The sequence below is a fragment of the Orycteropus afer genome, unplaced genomic scaffold (assembly GCF_000298275.1).
Source record: "Orycteropus afer afer isolate SDZICR_OR568_19922 unplaced genomic scaffold, OryAfe1.0 scaffold00141, whole genome shotgun sequence".
Classification (NCBI taxonomy): domain Eukaryota; kingdom Metazoa; phylum Chordata; class Mammalia; order Tubulidentata; family Orycteropodidae; genus Orycteropus; species Orycteropus afer.
Genome location: NW_006921728.1, coordinates 7,586,793 through 7,604,749, shown reverse-complemented (window position 1 = coordinate 7,604,749; position 17,957 = coordinate 7,586,793). Strand labels below are relative to the sequence as shown.

Below are 17,957 nucleotides of genomic sequence, written 5' to 3'. Positions count from 1 at the left end.
CACCGCGGTTTATTTAAGGAGCCAGCCCTCGGCTTTGATAAACTATCGCGCCTCGGCCCTGGTTTATAGCTTCTGTGAGGGGGAGTAGAGAATTATTTATGGCCCCCCTAACTGGGTGTGATATCAGCCATGGCTATTATCGAGGCTAGTTCATCACCATAAAATAAGAAGTGTTCTTTGGGTCAAGGGTCTGTGCGGTCTCTCCTGTGGGTTCAGAGAGATGGGGGGGCGGGGTACTGTGGAGGGAGATATACGGCTGGCTGAGTATCTAAAGATAAATGGAAAGATGTTCGTGTTTGTGAGCATAATTTAAAGAATTTATAAATATACCATGTTTAAGCTTATACAATCGACTGCGTGGAGGCACGTGTGTTCTCTATGTGTGTGCATCCATGCCTACACATGCATGTTGACATTCTTACCAAGCAGAGCATGTGTAAACACATGTTTCCATTTCTGCCAGGCAGCCGGAAAGGTTAACCTGGTAAACAGAAAATGCAAACTGGGCGGGGGCAGCCTTCCTTTTCATCAAAGATCTTTCTTTGCCTGGTTAGGAATAGGGGCGTGCTGAGTTACACGGGGTCTGCCTGCCTCTAGGACAGCCTTTGTATTGCATGTTGGTATTTGTGATTGCAGAGCACGGGACTGAGTCATCTTAATAACATACCTAGGATGCAAATGTATGGAAATTGTGCACCGAACAGATCCTGTGTGGAGTCCCAGCTCTGGCAGGGTGGCCATTCCCCAGTTGGAATTTTAGTGGCACGGCTACATGCACATATATTATAGTAATTACTTTCTGGGTGCCCTCTGTAAGGTGGCAGAAATATGCTCCACATCGCCCCATGTTGTGTGTAGAGCATAAAGCCATATTGTAAGATAATCAAAGGCTTCTGAGAAAGGTTTGTGCTGATTAATAAAGTGTTTATAGCACTTTGTTTTGAGGGGAGGTTGTGATAGATATTTTAGAGCCACCCAAATGGAATAGAAAATACCACATTGTTATGGGAGGCCCTTCATCAGCTTGAGAGAGATTGCTGGGGAGTTTCTTGATGGCTAAAAGCTGGGAATCAGATGGGGAAACAGAAAGAGAGAAGACGGGAGGAGGGGCTTTAGGATTTTTAAGAGGGAGAGGCCAGGGACTAGAAGAATTTCAGTAGCGAATGTGAATTGTTCAGGATCTAACATTAACTTGTGGTTGTTTATTTTACATATAATAGAATAGCTAAATGATGGAGTGTATTAGTTCTTTAATAATTTATAGAAATACTTTGATGTTGCAGTAATTACATTAAAGGTCACATATCAAAGGTAATTTGGTTGAGCAGCTGTGATGGTTTCTCAGAAGCAATCAATATCACTGTCCGTGGTGCTGATTTCACCAAGGGGCCTGCCAGATTAAAGAAGGCTTATTACCAGGCAGAAAGGCCCAGGGGAAATCAGGAGTACATTGGAGCGAGGCACCAGCCCCCCTTCCACCGATAATTAACACTGTTCCCCATAATCTGTGCTAATCCGTCATACTGGGAGATCCAGTGGCATTTTTCTGAAATCACAAAGACAAGTTGAGCAAGTTTTGGGGGAAAAAAAACAAAAAGAAATGTGCATGTATGTTGGGAGCTGGGAGGGGCAATACTAGAGGCCAACAGAGGTACTAAAACAGCCTAGAGTTCTCTTGTTGTGACTGGAACGTCATCCTGTCTTCAAAGGCCTCACAAGGAGACTCATGACTTCAAATACCTCATCATACAATTCTCAGGCTGGACACAGCCTATATATAGGGTGAGGGATGCTAAAAAGGATCATACCCCACAGTTGTTGTTATTGTTTTTATGTACCATCCAGTCATTTCTGACTCACAGTGTCCATATATATAACAGAACAAAACACTGCCTAGTCCCACACCATCCTCACAGTCATTGCCATGTTTGAGTCCATTGCTGTAGCCCTGTGTCAATCCATCTTATTGGGGATCTTCCTCTTTTTCAGTGATCCTCTACTGTACCAGGCATGATGTTCTTCTCCAGGGCCTGGTCCCTCTTGGTAACATGTCCAAAGTACATGAGACAGAGTCTCACCATCCTCCCTTCTAAGGGGCTGACTTTCCAAGACAGATTGGTTCATTCTTCTGGCAGTCCATGGTACATTCAATATTCTTTGCCAACAACATAATTCAAATACATCAGTTCTTCTTTGTTTTTCTTTATTCACTGTCCAGCTTTTGAACTCATATGAGGTGACTGAAAATACCATGGTTTGGGTCAAGCACACCTTACTTCTCAAGCTTTTTAACACTTTAAAAGAGGTCCTTTGAAGCAGATTTTCCCAATGCAATGCTTCATTTGATTTCTGTACTGCTGCTTCCTTGGGCATTGATTATGGATCCAGGTAAAATGAAATCCTTAACAACTTCAGTGTTTTCTCCATTTATCATGATATTGCTTATTGGTCCAGTTGTAAGCATTTTTGTTTTCTTTATGTTGAAGTCTAATCCACACTGAAGACTGTAGTCTTTGATTTTCATCAGTAAGTGCTTTATGTCCTCTTCACATTCAGCATGCAAAGTTGTTGCCATCTACATATTGCAGGTTGTTAATGAATGTCCTCCAACCCTAATGCCATGTTCTTCTTTGTATAGTTCAGCTTCTCAGATTATTTACTCAGCATACAGATTGAATAAGTATGGGGAAAGAAGACAACCCTGAAGCACACCTTCCTGATTTTAAACCACATGATATCCCCTATGTATGGGCACAATTAAGTGTTCTGGGATTCCCAGTCTTTGCAATGGTATCCATAAATTGTTATGATACACACAGTTGAAGTTACGAGAGTACATTGTCCCTGCACAAACTCATATGGAGACAAGTGAAAAACTAAATGATCAAATAAAAATATGCTTTAGAGTGGAGTCATTTGATTCCAGAGAGCAGAACTAGTGTTATTGTTTTTGGTTGGCTCTCTCCTTTGAGATCAGAGAAGGGGTGTTGCTAGCTGATTCAGGACCAACCAATACCCTCTCACTCTCATCAGGTGAGGGAGTCGTCATAGCTGCCTATTTGGATGGGGAGCAGGTGGAGACCTTTTCTTGTCTGGGTGACCACATTAGGTGCCCCAGCCAGCACACTGGATGTCTGACTAAGGAGAATAAAATTGAAAAAGGAACGTGGAAAACTGGTAACCTCAGCAATTTAGGCACTTTTCCAGACTTCAAAATCCATTAAAATCAATCCATTAAAATCAGCCCTCCACTTTCTCACGGAGGAGAGAAGATGGTACAGACAGCCTATCCTGTTTCTAAGCAAGTTACAGAGCTGGCATCCTGCTGCCATCAAGGAAAAAAATTCCATCGTGGTCTCTCTCTCTCTCACACACACACACCAACAACAGCAGAGACAAAATGAGATGCACTCCTCACATATGCCTTCATTTGGACACTGAGAAGGGGCTCTGCTGTTGCTCTTGGGTGGAGTGGAATCTCAGAAGCTAGAACCAGAATGGCTGTTCTTACAAATCAGAGGTTAGTTTCCCCAGGAACCAGCCTATCACAGCCCTTCAGTGACTGATGGAGTCATTCCTGGGCCAGTATCACGAATGGATTCTTATTTCTGAGCTTGGAATGATCTCAGTAGAATGAGATTACTAAACCGCGAAGCCTCATCAGGGCCCTTTCGAGCAGTGTCTCGTGCCAGCATGTAGGCAGAAGACTCCACTTTTTCTAGATTCCGTCTCCCACATACTCTTGATCTCACTCTCTCTCCTGACCCCTGCCCTTTTCCAGCCCATCTCCTTCTATTCCCAATGCTTAGTCCACCACTTCTGGGTACACTTCAGCATGGGGCAGTTTCTCAATCCATCAGCAAATATGTCCTGAGTATTTCTAGGCTCTGGGCTAGGTGGCAAACACAGAGGTAAGTAAGACACATTCCCCTCCCTTCCTGGGGTTTCCAATTGAGTTGGAGACAGAAGCCATATACATATAATCAATAATACAAGATGGCACATGTTATTATAAGGTGGGTAGTATGCATAATTATACAACAGTAACAGCTAGTTTTTAATTACTATTAATAATATATTGCTAATATTTATTAATTATATAATTAATTATACTTATTGGTATTATTATTAAGCACTTACTATATGACAAGCACTCTCGTGGTGTAGTGCTTAAGACATTTGACTGCTAACCAGAAGGCTGGTCGTTCAAACCCACTGGACAGCCACTCCTCAGAAGGAAGGTTGGGCAAGCTACTTCCATAGTGGTACTGCCTCGGAAATCCAAGGAGGAGTCACTATGAGTCAGATCTGACTAGATGGCAGTGCATTTATGAGGTCTCAAGCCCTTTACCTCCATTACTTAATTTTATCTTCACAATCGAACTATGAGGAAGATATTATTATCCCCACAGATGAGGGGACCAAGGTTTAAAAAGATTAAGCAATTTGCCCAAAGTGATACAGCTAAAAAAATGACCAAGGCAGGACCAGCACTAGTCTGCTACCAAAAGCCAGGATGCCTACCTCTTCTCTCTAGCATCACCAGTTGCTGTAGGAGCACAGAGAGGACCAAGATAACTATAGAATGCATGAGCTGGTAAAAGGTTTTATCCAGGATATGGGCAGAGTGGGAATAGAGAGCTGGGTGTGAGGTAAGTGTGTCACATAAGAATACTGGTCTGATCCGCAGCCTTGAGATGAGGCTCTTGTGACAAGTAGGGTGGTGAGCTGACCCACCTGGCTGAGCGGGACCTTCTTCCAGGGCAAGAGAAGCTGACCCTGATAGCTCCCGGATCTGAGCATGCGTGGGAGACCTCTTGGAAGAATTCAGCTCCTGAGAATTGGCCCCTGATGCTTCAGCCGAGCTCTTCCTGCCTTCACGACTTTGCTGAGAACTGTCTTTCAGAAGAACTCATGTTTCCAAGTTAGAAATATAGGGCCTCAGGGGATGAGGCACTGATTGGCGAAAACCAGGTGACAGGACGAGCAGTGGCCAACACTTTGCTCCCCTGGTAGCAGAAAGGGCTCCTCACCCCAGTTGGTGAGGGGAAGAGCTGCATCCAGTTAGCAGGAGAGTTGGGAGCTTGAGAAGAAGGAGCAGGGAAGGAAGAGGGGAGGAGAGGGAGCTGGTGAGAGAAGCGGGTGGGGACCGCAGTGGGAGCTGTAGCTGCTTGGTAAACATTAAAGTTCCAACTCACTAGTTAAAGATTGGCTTTTGTGTCCTCACTCTGGCAATCCCAGAATACAAAGCAAAGGAACACTCTTCCCTGCTGTCTCCCACCCCCACCCCCTCATGTTAGACTGACAGACATGCAACATCTCTGCCATCAGGCTCCTAACTCAGGGCACCGGCAACTCAGGATGGGTCATTTCCATGGAAATTCAATGTGACCTTTTCTGAGTTTACGAGGACAGATGTTAAAATGGAAAATTAAAAAGAAAACAAAGAGCTCAATTGGATTTCTAGCACCTCTGCTTGGGGTGTCTCTTCTGACTTTCTCTCACTTCCTCCCACTTCCTTTTTCCTGAGCCCCATTTTCCCTCCCTTCTTTTCCCTTTCTCTCTCTCTTTATGCCTCTGTTTTCCCCTTTTTTCTCTCCCTTCAGGTTATTTTCCTCTTCATCATTTTCTCTCTCATTCTCTTTCCTATTTCTCACCTGTCTGTCCTCTCCTCCTCCTTTCCTAACACCTCCCTCTCTCTCCTCCTGCCCCCCACTTCCACCTTGACACCTGCAGGAGGCTCTGCTGGGACCTTTGCCTATTCACAGGGGCTTCCCTGACAAGGCCCATCTCCCTCCCTGACAGCCCTGCCATTGATGGATCCATCTAATTTTATGTACAACTGTAAAGATGAATGATAAGTAGAAAGGATGCAGGCAAGAACAAGATGAATAAATTATAAAGGGCACATGATGACAAGACAGGGGTCCCCAGAGACAGTGATATGATAACAGAAACTAACGACAAATTTATGATGGATGTAGTTAGCATGTACGGACGCTGTTAATTCTTCGGGGTAGTTTTACAACTTCCAGTGATTGGCGCAATCAAAGTGTTTGATTTTAGAGATGTGATGTATTTCCACTTGTCTGTTCTGGGTACAGAGTGTATGGTTTTTGTCTCTAAACCATGAGCCTAGGCACCTTCAGCACCTGTGTCTTCTCTCCCAGCCGTGGCCACCTTCTGTCTCTGCTTCTGATTATGGAATCATGAGCCAGATCCCTACACACTCCCTGGTCCGGGTGTCTTTCTTGCTGAGCACTGGGCAGCCTGGTGGTTCTTCCATGGTAGGGAGGAAAGAGATCTTAAGGAGTGTTTGAGTCATGGGAGATCATACCAACACCTTCTCTGCAGCTCTCATCTGGCCTTTTTTGGGAAAGGAGTGATATATCTTTGCTTTTTTTTTTCCCCCCTACATCCCCTAAAGAGAATTATTCATCTGTCTTTTAAAGGGTGATTTTGTGATTTTGCTCCCCATGGTAAAGTTGACAATGTCTGGAGATACTTTTGGTTGTCACAAGTAGGTGGTATTACTTGGCAAGTGCCTAAGGCATTTGACTGCTAACCAGAAGGTTGGCAGATCAAACCCACCAGCCACTCCTTGAAAGGAAGATTGGACAATCTACTTCTGTAATGGTACTGTCTCAGAAACCCAAAGAGGGGTCACTATGAATCGGGAATGACTCGATGACAGTGAGGTTTTTTTTTTTTTTTTTTTTTTTGGTTTGAGTGGCTGGTGGCCAGAGATGGTGCCAAATATCCTACAATGCACAAGGATGGCAACTGACAAGATTTGGTCCCAAACGTCTGGTTATTTTCCTCTTCATCTTTTTCTCTCTCATTCTCTTTCCTATTTCTCACTTGTGCTGAGGAAGAGAACCCCTGTTCTAGGGTCAAAGAGGCCATAGGTTGGGGTGGAAGACAGAATAGCAAAGTCCTTGGGCAGAGTACTTATCTCATACGCACTGATTCTCCTTCATTTGGGGGATGAGTTCAGAAACCTTAGAGTATTAGAGGGGGAAGAGTTTGTTGAAGAGGTACACACTCAAGTGGTGTAGGAACTAAGGAGTAATGGGCCACAGAGGAGTGCAGAGCCCCCCTCCAGGCAGGAAACTTGGGGTTGGCCACTCATGCACACTCACACCTGCAGGCCAGATTTGGCCCAAGGAATGCCAGTTTCAGCACCGACTTCCAGCTTGGCTCTCATATTGTAATTGTGTGGCATCTGTCATCCAAATGAGATGAGGTGAAAGTTTGCTTGTACAGAGTTGGAACCAGAACCCCAGACTCCACACCCAGCCTTGTGTGTGGGCTCTCCAGCCCCTCCCTCCAGAAGAGTTCCCTTCCTGACAGGAAACAAATCTGGCAGACATCTGTTGCATTCAAACCTTCCAGTCCAGAAGCCCTCCACCTCATGGTACTGGCCACTCCACAGACGCAGCCGGGGATCCTGTGTTGGTTCTGTTATGCAGAAGGGACACCACGGTTCCAAGAGGAAACTTTAAACCAGAGGCTGAGGGCTGGGAGCTGCCTCTCCACTTCTATACCCTGGCTCCAGTCCTATGCCCATATCCATGCCCACACCCGCTTCTTTCATCTGCACTCTTTCCCATAGAACCAGCTTGAAGCCCTTCCCCCTTGGGACTTGGCCCATACTGCCCCTCCTAGACCACCCACCCTCCTCTTTCACGCCACTCCCATACTGTCCTAGGCCTCCCCATTTTTCAGGAGAGTGACTCTGAACTCCCATAGGGACCACATCTGCCTTTGGGACCCCTCACCATTGACCACAGGCCTGATCAGGTCTGTGCTCAGTAAGAACCCCTAACTGATTGACCCTAAAGTGCCAGAGAACCTCAATGTCCACAGCCATCATATCCAACGTAAAGGAAATAAACAAGAGGGGACATGAGATCATTGTTAGAGCTGGGGCTAGACATCAGGAACTTGGACTCCAGGTCTAGCCCTGCCATCCACAAACTTCATGACCCTGGGCAAGTCATTCAACTCAGAACCTTCCTGGGCTTCCATCTTCTGTACTATAAAAGGAAGGGAAGGTCCAAATTGCTGCTGGAGTCCCTCCTAGTCTGACAGTCTTTATAACACTAAGAATAATGGACTTGCCATTACTCACATGACTGAAGATGACAGGGAGCCAGGGGAAGAGTTGGAGAGTGAGGAAGATAGTGTCTCCTGTTCACCACTGCCTGACGCCATTTGTGACAAGTGTAATAAAGCACAGGTCACATATGTCTCTCCCACATGCAAACCAACCAGACGGCTTGCTGCACCAGGGTCAGGAAGGGGCAGTGAGGGCTGGGTTCCCACCAGCACATCCAGCCATGCCCTTAGCCCCCTGTTCAGTTCTCCCTCTAAGGGAACGAGGCCAATTTTTCCCAGCTTTCCCCAGCACTGGCCCAGGCGTGGTTTGGACCAAGGTTGCCATCACCCAAATCAGCAGTGGTAATGTTTATAACTGACCTTCGTGGTGCCGAGGGGTGTGTGTGTGTGTGTATGTGTGTCAGAGGAGGTATGAGATGGGGTCTGACATTGGACAGAAATAAGTAAGACCCGCCCATTGCTGAAGGAGCTCATAATCTGGTTTGGGAGGTAAGTGTGAAGACAGCTCAAGCTCAAGATAAAGATCTGTAGGTGATAAAAAACAGGTAGTGACAGGAAGTGCCCAGGAGGTCAGGTGAGAAACACCAGGTAACAACCTAGGTGTCCGGGACAAGCCCGCAGATCACGGTGGACTCCCTGCTTCCTGGCTCTTATGTCTCTGATGCAGTTTTCACAGGACAGCCAAAGTTATCATGAGGGATAAAGATCTGGTCACCTGAAAACCCTTCCTGCTTCCAGTCACCCTCAAGATTCAGTCAAGCAGCCGGCTCCCCCTCCTGCAACAAATCCTCCCAAACCAAGGAGCTCTTGCCCAAACAGCCTCTTCTCTCAAGCGTCTGTTTTTCTCATACCATTTCCTCCACCTGGAGAATTTCTGCTCCTCCTTAGAGACCCAAATCCAACATCATTTCCTCTGTAAAGACTTTGCAACACTCCTGATACCTACTGCTGTCTCATGGTTTTGTGTTGCTCTGTAAACTCTAGTTTTCACATCTTGGAGTCCCAGACCCTAATTCTTTCTTCTACCTGTCCACGTACCTGGGACTGGTTCAAAGCAAGAAGGCAGTGGGGAAGGGAAGCAACTTCTCTCTGCACCCATCAACTTCACTGGTGTGGGGATCTCCCAGGATACAGCAGATCCACTCTTGAGGTTCATTATCCATCAATGAAAGTTTTCAGCTTAACCCACCCTTTAGGGTTACATTTGCCAAGTTGAGCAGACCTCACTTTGTGGCTGTGATTGTATGAAGGAAATGCTGTGTACAAGATGCTTTTGCCTGATCATTAACAGCCTACACAGAAGTGAGTGTTTGTGCAGGTACTGGCAGGCTTGAGGGGAATTCTCTGAGTATGTGTGAGAGTGTGTGAGAGAAGGAGCCTGAGGACGCCACAGTGGGTGTGCTGTGTGGGTCTGGGTGAGGCTGTTTAGGGAATTGTTGATGCTTTGCCAGAAATAGAGGCCAAGAACCAGAATGTCTATGAGACTTCCTGCCCCTCTTTCAGGATGGGTGTGTTTCAGGGTTGGAGGGGTTTCTGCTAGAGAGCATGTGTATGGGAGAGCAGAAGGTCAAGTGTCTGGGATGCTGACCTGTGTGGGCAGACTGTGGAAGCAAGATTCGATGGGCTACTGTGGACCCAGGCAAGTGTCTATGGGCCAGGAGTAGAGGGAGCATGGAGAAGGCTCGGTTGCCATCAATCTGGGCAACTCTGGGAAATGACAGAAGGAGGTATCAGTCCCTTTTCTAAAGTTCCTCAGGAAAATAATTGTTGTAAAAATAAAATCACTGGAGCCCAGAGAAATTAGGTCTCTTTTAGGACCCCAGAGTATTAGGGTTCAAGTGCACATTTTGATCAAAGACATTTGTGGTATATTCTCACCAAGACCACCAGGGGGCGCCAGTCGGGTAGCTTCCTCTCCTGGTGTCTGAGTGACTATAAGGCAAGTGTGTTTAAATGTGAGTCTGGTGTGCCCAACTCTGTGTCCAGCAGAAAAGAGGCAAGATGATGCCAAGCACTCCAAGCCACCCTTGAGAGCACTTACAGCCTGAAAGGAGATCACCAACCAGCTGGATGGCTGGGGATAAGCCACCTAGCCTGTCTGGGCCTCCATTTCTTAATTTCTATAATGAAAATCCTAGAGGCAAGTCCTTTATGGAGTCCCTGAGTGAAGTAAATGGTTAATGAGCCAATTAGAGGGACAGAGGGCCCAGTCCACCCAGAAGCACCTTGGAAGAAAGGCCTGGCAATCTATTTCTGAAAAGTCAGCCACTGAAAACCCTTTGGAGCACAGTTCTGCTCTGGCCTTTGACACACCATGAATTGGAATTGACTTGATGGCAACTTTTTTAAAACCCTTTCTATGTGGTGGATGCTATAAACAAAGTACTATTAATGATAATAGTGTGAGTGTGGATGACTTTTGGGGTCCTTTGCCATAATAAACTCCCGTGACTCCTAATTCATACATGAAATAATCAGTTGTTTGTTTTGTTGTTATGTACCTTTGAGTCGTACCTGACTGATAGTGACCCCTCCTTGGGTTTTCGAGGTGGTATCTCTATTGAAATAGATCGCCCAACCTTCCTTCCAAGAATAGAAAATGGTCAAATATATGGTTTGGATTATATGTCCCATTATAATAGGAGCTCTGGTAGCATAGTGCCTAAGGCACTTGACTGCTCACCAGAAGGCTGGCAGTTCAAACCCACCAGCCACTCCTCAGAAGGAAGGTTGGGCAATCCTACTTCCGTAGTGATACTGCCTCGGAAACCCAAGGAGGGGTTGCTATGAGTCGGGGCCGACTCGACGACAAACAACAGCAACAACAGCATACTTCAGAAAAAGGAGGTGACTGAGCGCCGGAGTGATTAGAAAGGCCCCATGGAGAAGGAGGGGAGAATCCAAACGTGTACACCAGGGAGAGGAGATTGGAAAAGCAGTAAGGGGATAGGCTTTGGGAAACCAGGCAATCTGGCTTCTCCTCCCAGAGTGAGAGGTGAGAATGGAAGGATGTGGTTGGAGGTGAGTAATTGCCTCTCCCCACCCTCAGTCTTCAAGTACCTCCAGCCCCTTTCAGCCCACAGGCTTCAGTCAACCCCAAGAGACAGTCTTCCCACTGCAGCCTCCTGTATACCCTGCCATGGGCTCAGTCCTCAGCGGGTACGGATGGGCCTCCTTCCTTGCTGGAAGGCCCTGCCTCCCATTACCCACCCACTATGATCATCCCTGGGCTTCAAGACTTCACTCTGAGCTCCAGCCTTCCTCTATGAGCTCTCCCAAACTGCTCTAACCCACATCCATCTCCTCTCTCTCTGAGCTTCTACAAGCCAAGCACGCTGGCTAAAGGGGCATCCCAGACCAGGGCCCCAGCATCCCAGGGAGCTTGTTAGAAATGCAGAATTGTTTGCCCCACCAGGACAGTCTGTGGCCTGTCCCTCCCAGGCAGTGTTTGCCTGAAGCTCGGATCAAGCCCCAATACATATCTGTAGGGAGCCCTAGTGCCACAAATAGTTAAGTTTGGCTGCAGGAGAGAGACCCGGCTATCTGCTACTGTAAACATTACAGTCTAGAAAATCCTATGGGCAGTTCCATTCTATTACCTGGAGAGGCGGTGAGGCAAAGTCGACTCAACAGCACCCAACAACAACAGTTTCCAGTGTGTTCCAGAGCTGCTTCCTTGCTATAGCACTGCTAACTCAGCGTGTTTATCCCAAATACTGGCATGGTTTCTAATTCTGTAGGACTTGTAGGGGGAGGGACTGGGAGGGGTTTAGTCCCTTAGGCACCATATTTCTATCATCTGTATCCTTCTGCGTCTCTGTGTGTGGTTTAGGCACACATCACACTCCCCCACATCACACTCCTTCATTCCATGATCAGTGCACACTCTTTTGGGCAAGGCCATTGAGTGACCCGTCACTTGGGGCAGCCAGTGCTCAAGGCCAGCAGCAATGGTGCAAATTTATTTTTCAGAAACTGAAGTATGACCTCTTCTGGTTGGATGTAAGGGGATGTGGGCTGATGCATAAGTGCTACGTGCCAACACCATTCGAGGAGTGAGAATGTACCCTGATGATTTGCTTCAGCTGGGCTGGACTGGGAGGAGGAAGAGGGTCAGGGAGGGTCTGAGGATCTGCCCATGCTACCCTCTGCTCCTGAGGTCCTTCCTCAAGGCTGCTGCCCCCAGCAGAAGCAGGAGGAAGACCTTCTATTGGCATTGGCTGTCCTACAAAGTGGTGAGTCTCTGGTCAGAGTATTCAGGCATTGTCTGAGGCACGTGGAGGGCAATGCAGTTTCTACCCTGGACCCAATCACTTTTAGGCAATAAGCTGAGGTCCCATGATTTTAGCAGTGTTTTGCTTGCTTCTCCATCATGAAAGGCCCAGCTCCAGTCTTCTGTCTCAGCCAAACCCTGCTGTCCTCCACACCCCAGCCTCTGTCCTGGAGGTGATCCTTGTGACCACTCAAGCCCTTCCCATCTCTCCCTTCTCTGTAAACTTTAGGACTTAGAGACCACATATACCATGCCACTAGACAGGCTCAAACCCAAAATTCAGTTAACCTGGATTACAACCCTGATCCACCACACTGTGTGACCTTGGGCTAGACTGGACTTTACTTCTCTGTGCCTCAGTTTCCTCATCTCAGCCCTGGGAGTGCCAATGGTGCCTTTATCCATGGGCTGTATACAGATGTTAGCTGCCATCAAGTAGGTCCTAATGTGCAGCAACCCCACACACAACAGAACAAAATGCTACCAGGTCCTATGCCATACCCGTGCCAGACCATTGTGATACATAGAGCTTTCTTTGACTAGTTTTTTGTGAGTAGATCGCCAGGCCTTTCCTCTTAGTCCTTCTTAGTCTGGATGCTCCACTGAAACCTGTTCAGCATCACGGCAACATGCAAGCCTCCACTGACAGACGGGTAGTGGCCGTGCTTGGGGTGCATTGGCCAGAGTTGAACCCAGATGGTCTACATGGAAGGTGGAAGTTCTGCCACTGAACCACCACTGGCCCCTGTTTACAGATGACAGGACATGATATGTACAGCCCTGAGCACCCTGCTTGCCCAGAGGAAAAATGCAAATAATGGTCTCCCTGCTGCTGCTGTGGCTGCTGCTGCTGCTACTGTGGGGATTCTCCATCCTCCAGAGGAGCCGTGTCCCCACCTGGCTGGGCCCCACACCACCCTGATCTGCTCTGGTCTGGAGGACAGCTGAGCCAGGGTGCACAGGAGCAGGCTCCCTTGTTTTACACCCTAGCACTGCGCTGGCCACATGGGAAGACCAGCATACTCCACTGAATTGAAGCCAACATGGGAGAGGGGGGCCTAGAACATCTCTAGATGCCTCTGGTCCTGACCTGTCAAGGCCTGGCTGTGCTAGAAGAAAGTGGTTCGAGATTGCATACGTACCCCCATGCCCACATGTGAAGCAGTAGATAAATGTGTCCTAATGGTTTGCAAAATCCCCACATGTGAACTACATGCTTACCACCATTCCTGCTTCAACAAAAGGGCCTCACCTCTGTAATCTGAGTAAGGGGAGCCCAGAAGATTGAAACCTGAGCCAGTGAAAACAGGAGCAGATCTGTGCCCTCGATGCCCATGTGGTCTCGATGATCCAGGAGGCCTTCGAGGCAAGGAGACTAAGGGGTCTGCCATGAATATGCATTCCGTCTCTCCCAGCAGCCCTGACAGCTGGCACCCGACAGCTGGAACTGCTCAGAGTCTGAGAGAAGGTTTTTAATTCAATTCAGCAAGTGTTTCCTGAGCACCCACCAGAAGCATGGCCCTGTGCTAGGTGCCGCTCGGAGGTGGAAGTGAGGAGGAGACAAGGACCCTGCTGCCCTGGGGGGCTTTCCCTCCTGCAGAGGAGAAAAGATGGACATGCCAAGCAATTAGAGTACAATGAATTGATACTTCTGGCTGAAATTTCGAGCTCTAAGTGGTTTGGGAGTGCTGCAAGGTACCTTGCTAAGTACCTTCCAGTAGCCGGAATTGTGCTGGGCCCTGGAGACACTGTCCTCTGAGGGCCAGAAGGATTGGAGGTGAAAGGGACAGAGTGATGAAGGGAGGGAGGAGGCAGGAAGCAGGGTATGTGAAGCCGGAGCTCAGGATGCGCAGAAATGGGTTAGGCATCTTGAGTGAGAGGGCTAGGACCACAGCAGTGTTCTTTCTTGTGGTGTGCAGTGTGGCCTGAACGGAGGAATCGTGTGACAGTCCAGATGAGAGGCCAGAGGCAGGGAGGCGGCATCTGGAATGGGCAGCCACAGAGGCTGGGGACTCTGAGTCTCCTTTCTCAGGAGCAGCCTCAAGTGGGCAGAGTTGGCCTGCCTGGGGCAGCAACTGGCAGAGACTACTCACCTAGTCCTGATATTACCAAAGTTGGGGGAAGTCCTGCTAGCGGACAGTTTAGGGGAGATGTGGCTATCTCTCTCTCTGGTCCCCAGAGGCTGGTGAGGAACGTGCATCACCCTACCCCACGGAGAAACTCTCCCACCTGGGGGAGGGTGTCTGTGCAGCCCACACAGTTCTGGCAGCTTCCTGACTGCACAGCAGAATCATCTGGGAGTCTCTTTGACATTCAGATTTGTAACAAATGCAAAGACCATCGCTCAGACTCTCTCTTTCCTTGCCTGCACACATGTGTGCACACACAGAGATCCATGAAGTTGGAATGTGCCCCAGGAATATCTGTGTTGCAAACACTGCCCAGAGATGCCAGTGTCTCCCAGCTCTAGAAGCCTGAGCGTCCCTCCCATTCTCTGCACTGTCAGGAAATGATGATGTTTCAGGCTGGAGAAGTTGGACCCATGATGAGGAGTCTTCTCTGAGGGCCAGAGAACCTCAAAAAGAGTGGTGGTGAGGGGCAGGGTGTTCTTGGCATCACTCGCTCCCCACTTCCATTTTATACAGGCAACACAGGAGCCCAAAGATGGCACATGCCTACAAAGGTTCACAGACAGCTGGGACACAGCTCTAAAAAGCCCACTCAGGTTCCTTCTCAACTGCAGCATGGCCTTTATCTCAGAGAGCTCTGTGATGGAAAAGTTGGGTCAAACCTCCCTAATTCAGAAGAACTGGGGAGGACACCCATTCTCATTAGCATACCTATTATGGGGTGTGCTCAGTGCAGTTTTATTGCTTCTGAGTAGACACTCCGGCAGTGTTTCCTAGTTAATGTCCTGCCAAACCTGCTTTAATGAACAGACACAAAACATGTGTAATTAGCACAGTGATGGTGTGACAGAGAGGGCTGCTAAGCCACTTGCAAACGCTGTTCTCTTAGGTAGGTGACATATTCCTGCAGACAGTAATTTTGTCTACATTATTTATTTGCTGAAGAAAATTTTTTGCATCAGAGATTTTGCAAAGACTAACTTCTCCTAATGTCCAGATCACTCTCAATTCTCACTTTGTTGTTGTTGTTAGCTGCCATCAAGTCAGCCCTGACTCACGGAACTCTGTGCATAGTGGAGCAAAATACGCCTGGTTCCGCACCTTCCCCCTCATCAGTCGCCAATCGGACTATTGTGATCTATAGGATTTCCATTGGATAATTTTCACAAGTAGATAATTTTCAGTGGTATTTCGCAGAGCTTTCTTCCTAGTCCATCTTAGCTTGGAAGCTCTACTGACACCTGTTCAGCATCATAGCAATACACAAGCTTCCACCAACAGACCACTTCCAGCCAATGAGGCGCATTGGCTGGAAATCCAACCCAGGTCTCCTGCATGGAAAGCAAAACCTCTCCCGTTGAACCAATGCCTCTTCCAGTCTGACTTAAGTTCCAATTCATGGTGACCCCATGTGTTACAGAGAAGAATCGCTCCCCAGGGTTTTCTCAACTGTAATCATTATGGAAGCAGACTGCTAGGCCTTTCTTCTGTGGTACTACTGAGTGGGTTCAAACCAACTTTTAGGTTCATAGTCAAGTACTTACCCATTTGTGGCACCCAGGAACCTATGAGTGGATTCAAAATTCACAAAGACTTTAATTCCGTAAGTATTCAGCATCTAACAGATGGAACTGGGGGGCCGAGGATTAGTCAGTTATAGCCCCTTCAGAGAGCTTTCCCTGATAAGGATGAGCCCCCATTCTGTGATGCATCCCCAGGGTTTTATTGGGGACTGTTCTGAATTATGAAGTGGTAGGGTGGGTTCAGTCTCTCTGATAGCCCTCATTACTCCCACACCCTACAGAGCTTTGCCATAGTTTTATATGCTTTAGCCCTCACCCAAGAACCCTGGTAGAACAATGGTTAAGTGCCAAAAGATTGGCAGCATGAACTCACCAGGTGCACCACCAGAGAAAAGACCTGGTCATCTGCTCCCTTAAGGATTTCCTCCCAGGGTACCCTGTGGAGAAGTTCTGCTCTGTCCTATCGGGTTGCTATGAGTCGGAATCACATACAACAGAAACAGCCTGCACCCTGCCTGGGTGTTCCTCAAACACTTCTAACCCTGTTAGAAAGCAGCTAGAACCTGATTCTTCACTGATCAATTGATGGAGACAAACCTAATACCTGGCCACCGTCTGAGTCCTCCCCAACTCCTGCCCACAGGTTTTTGAAAGGCAGTGTGTGCCATCTTCTTCTATTCTTATTAAACGATTTATCTGGGGAAACTTAATATTTTCTTTTAGGATAAACTGAGCTAATGCGATGTGCTTGTTTTAATTTGCAGGGTTAACTGATCTAATTATCTGAGGCATTTAGTTAAATCCTTGTGCCTGGGCCGGCTGCAGGTGTGGGCTTTGAATCCCGCCAACAGGAAATCTCTTAAAACAAGCTGATCTAGCTCAGCAGGTCTGCCAGTATGAGGGATTTTCTAATAATGCATGAATTTATTAACAGCCAAAGATAAATAGAGGATGTATTTACATTAAACAAATTCACAAAGAACTGTCTGCTTCTCTCCCCACCCCTCCTAGCGGATGCGTACCCCAACTCCTCCTCACAGTCTGTGCTGATACGGAGGAGCAGAGAGCAACTCCGAGGGTCCCCACGTGACATAAAAGAGTGAGCTGGTCTTGCAACAGTTAAAGATCTGGAGTTTTCATTGGCCCCAGACCACAAAGGAGCCAGTGGTATTGCCCAGCTCCCTAAAAGTTGCCATAATCTTGGGTAGTTAGCAAGTGCCTCCCTCAAAGGAAGACAATTGATGGTCCCATTGTCCTCCATGCTAAGTGCTACACTTGGCAAACTGGAGGGTGTCCAGCCTAAAGTGTAACAGCCTTCAAAGATTAAAGGTGTGGCCAGATTGGCATAAAAAAAGACCAGGTTTATTGGTCTGATAGAGCCTGGTGAGACCACCAGAAGCTATGGCCCTAATTACCCTTCAGGTCTGGAATTTAACTCATTCCCGTGGCTTCCAGCCAAACAATAGACAAGCATATAGGGTGAAGATTTATGTCAGGTAGATATGCTCCTTAGAACGATTGATAATGAGAGAACAGAAGGGCAGTATTTGCACAGGGAGACAGTTCAGGGGGCAGGAATGCATGGGAAAGAAGGACATGGAAGAATTAACTCCAGGGAAGAAGCGGGAAGAGAGCTGTTACATTGTGGGGAGTAAAGTCAATGTCATGAAATAAAATGTGTATGAACTGTTGTACAGAAATGAATTTTCTCTGTAAACTTTCACCCAAATCATAATAAAAATTTTAAAATAAATAAGTAAATAAAATGGATAGCTCTGGTGGCATAGTGCCTAAGGCATTTGACTGCTAACCAGCCACTCTTCAGAAGGAAGTTTGGGCAATCCACTTCTATAGAGATACCACCTCAGAAACCCAAGGAGGGGTCACTATGAGTAGGATCTGACTTGATGG

General features: G+C 47.4%; 1 protein-coding gene across 1 annotated transcript in view; it reads left to right on the top strand.

Moving 5' to 3' along the window:
- CELF4 (CUGBP Elav-like family member 4) overlaps positions 1-17,957 on the top strand; it is a 360,621-nt gene that overhangs the window by 88,556 nt on the left and 254,108 nt on the right. The gene's annotated exons all lie outside the window — the stretch shown is intronic.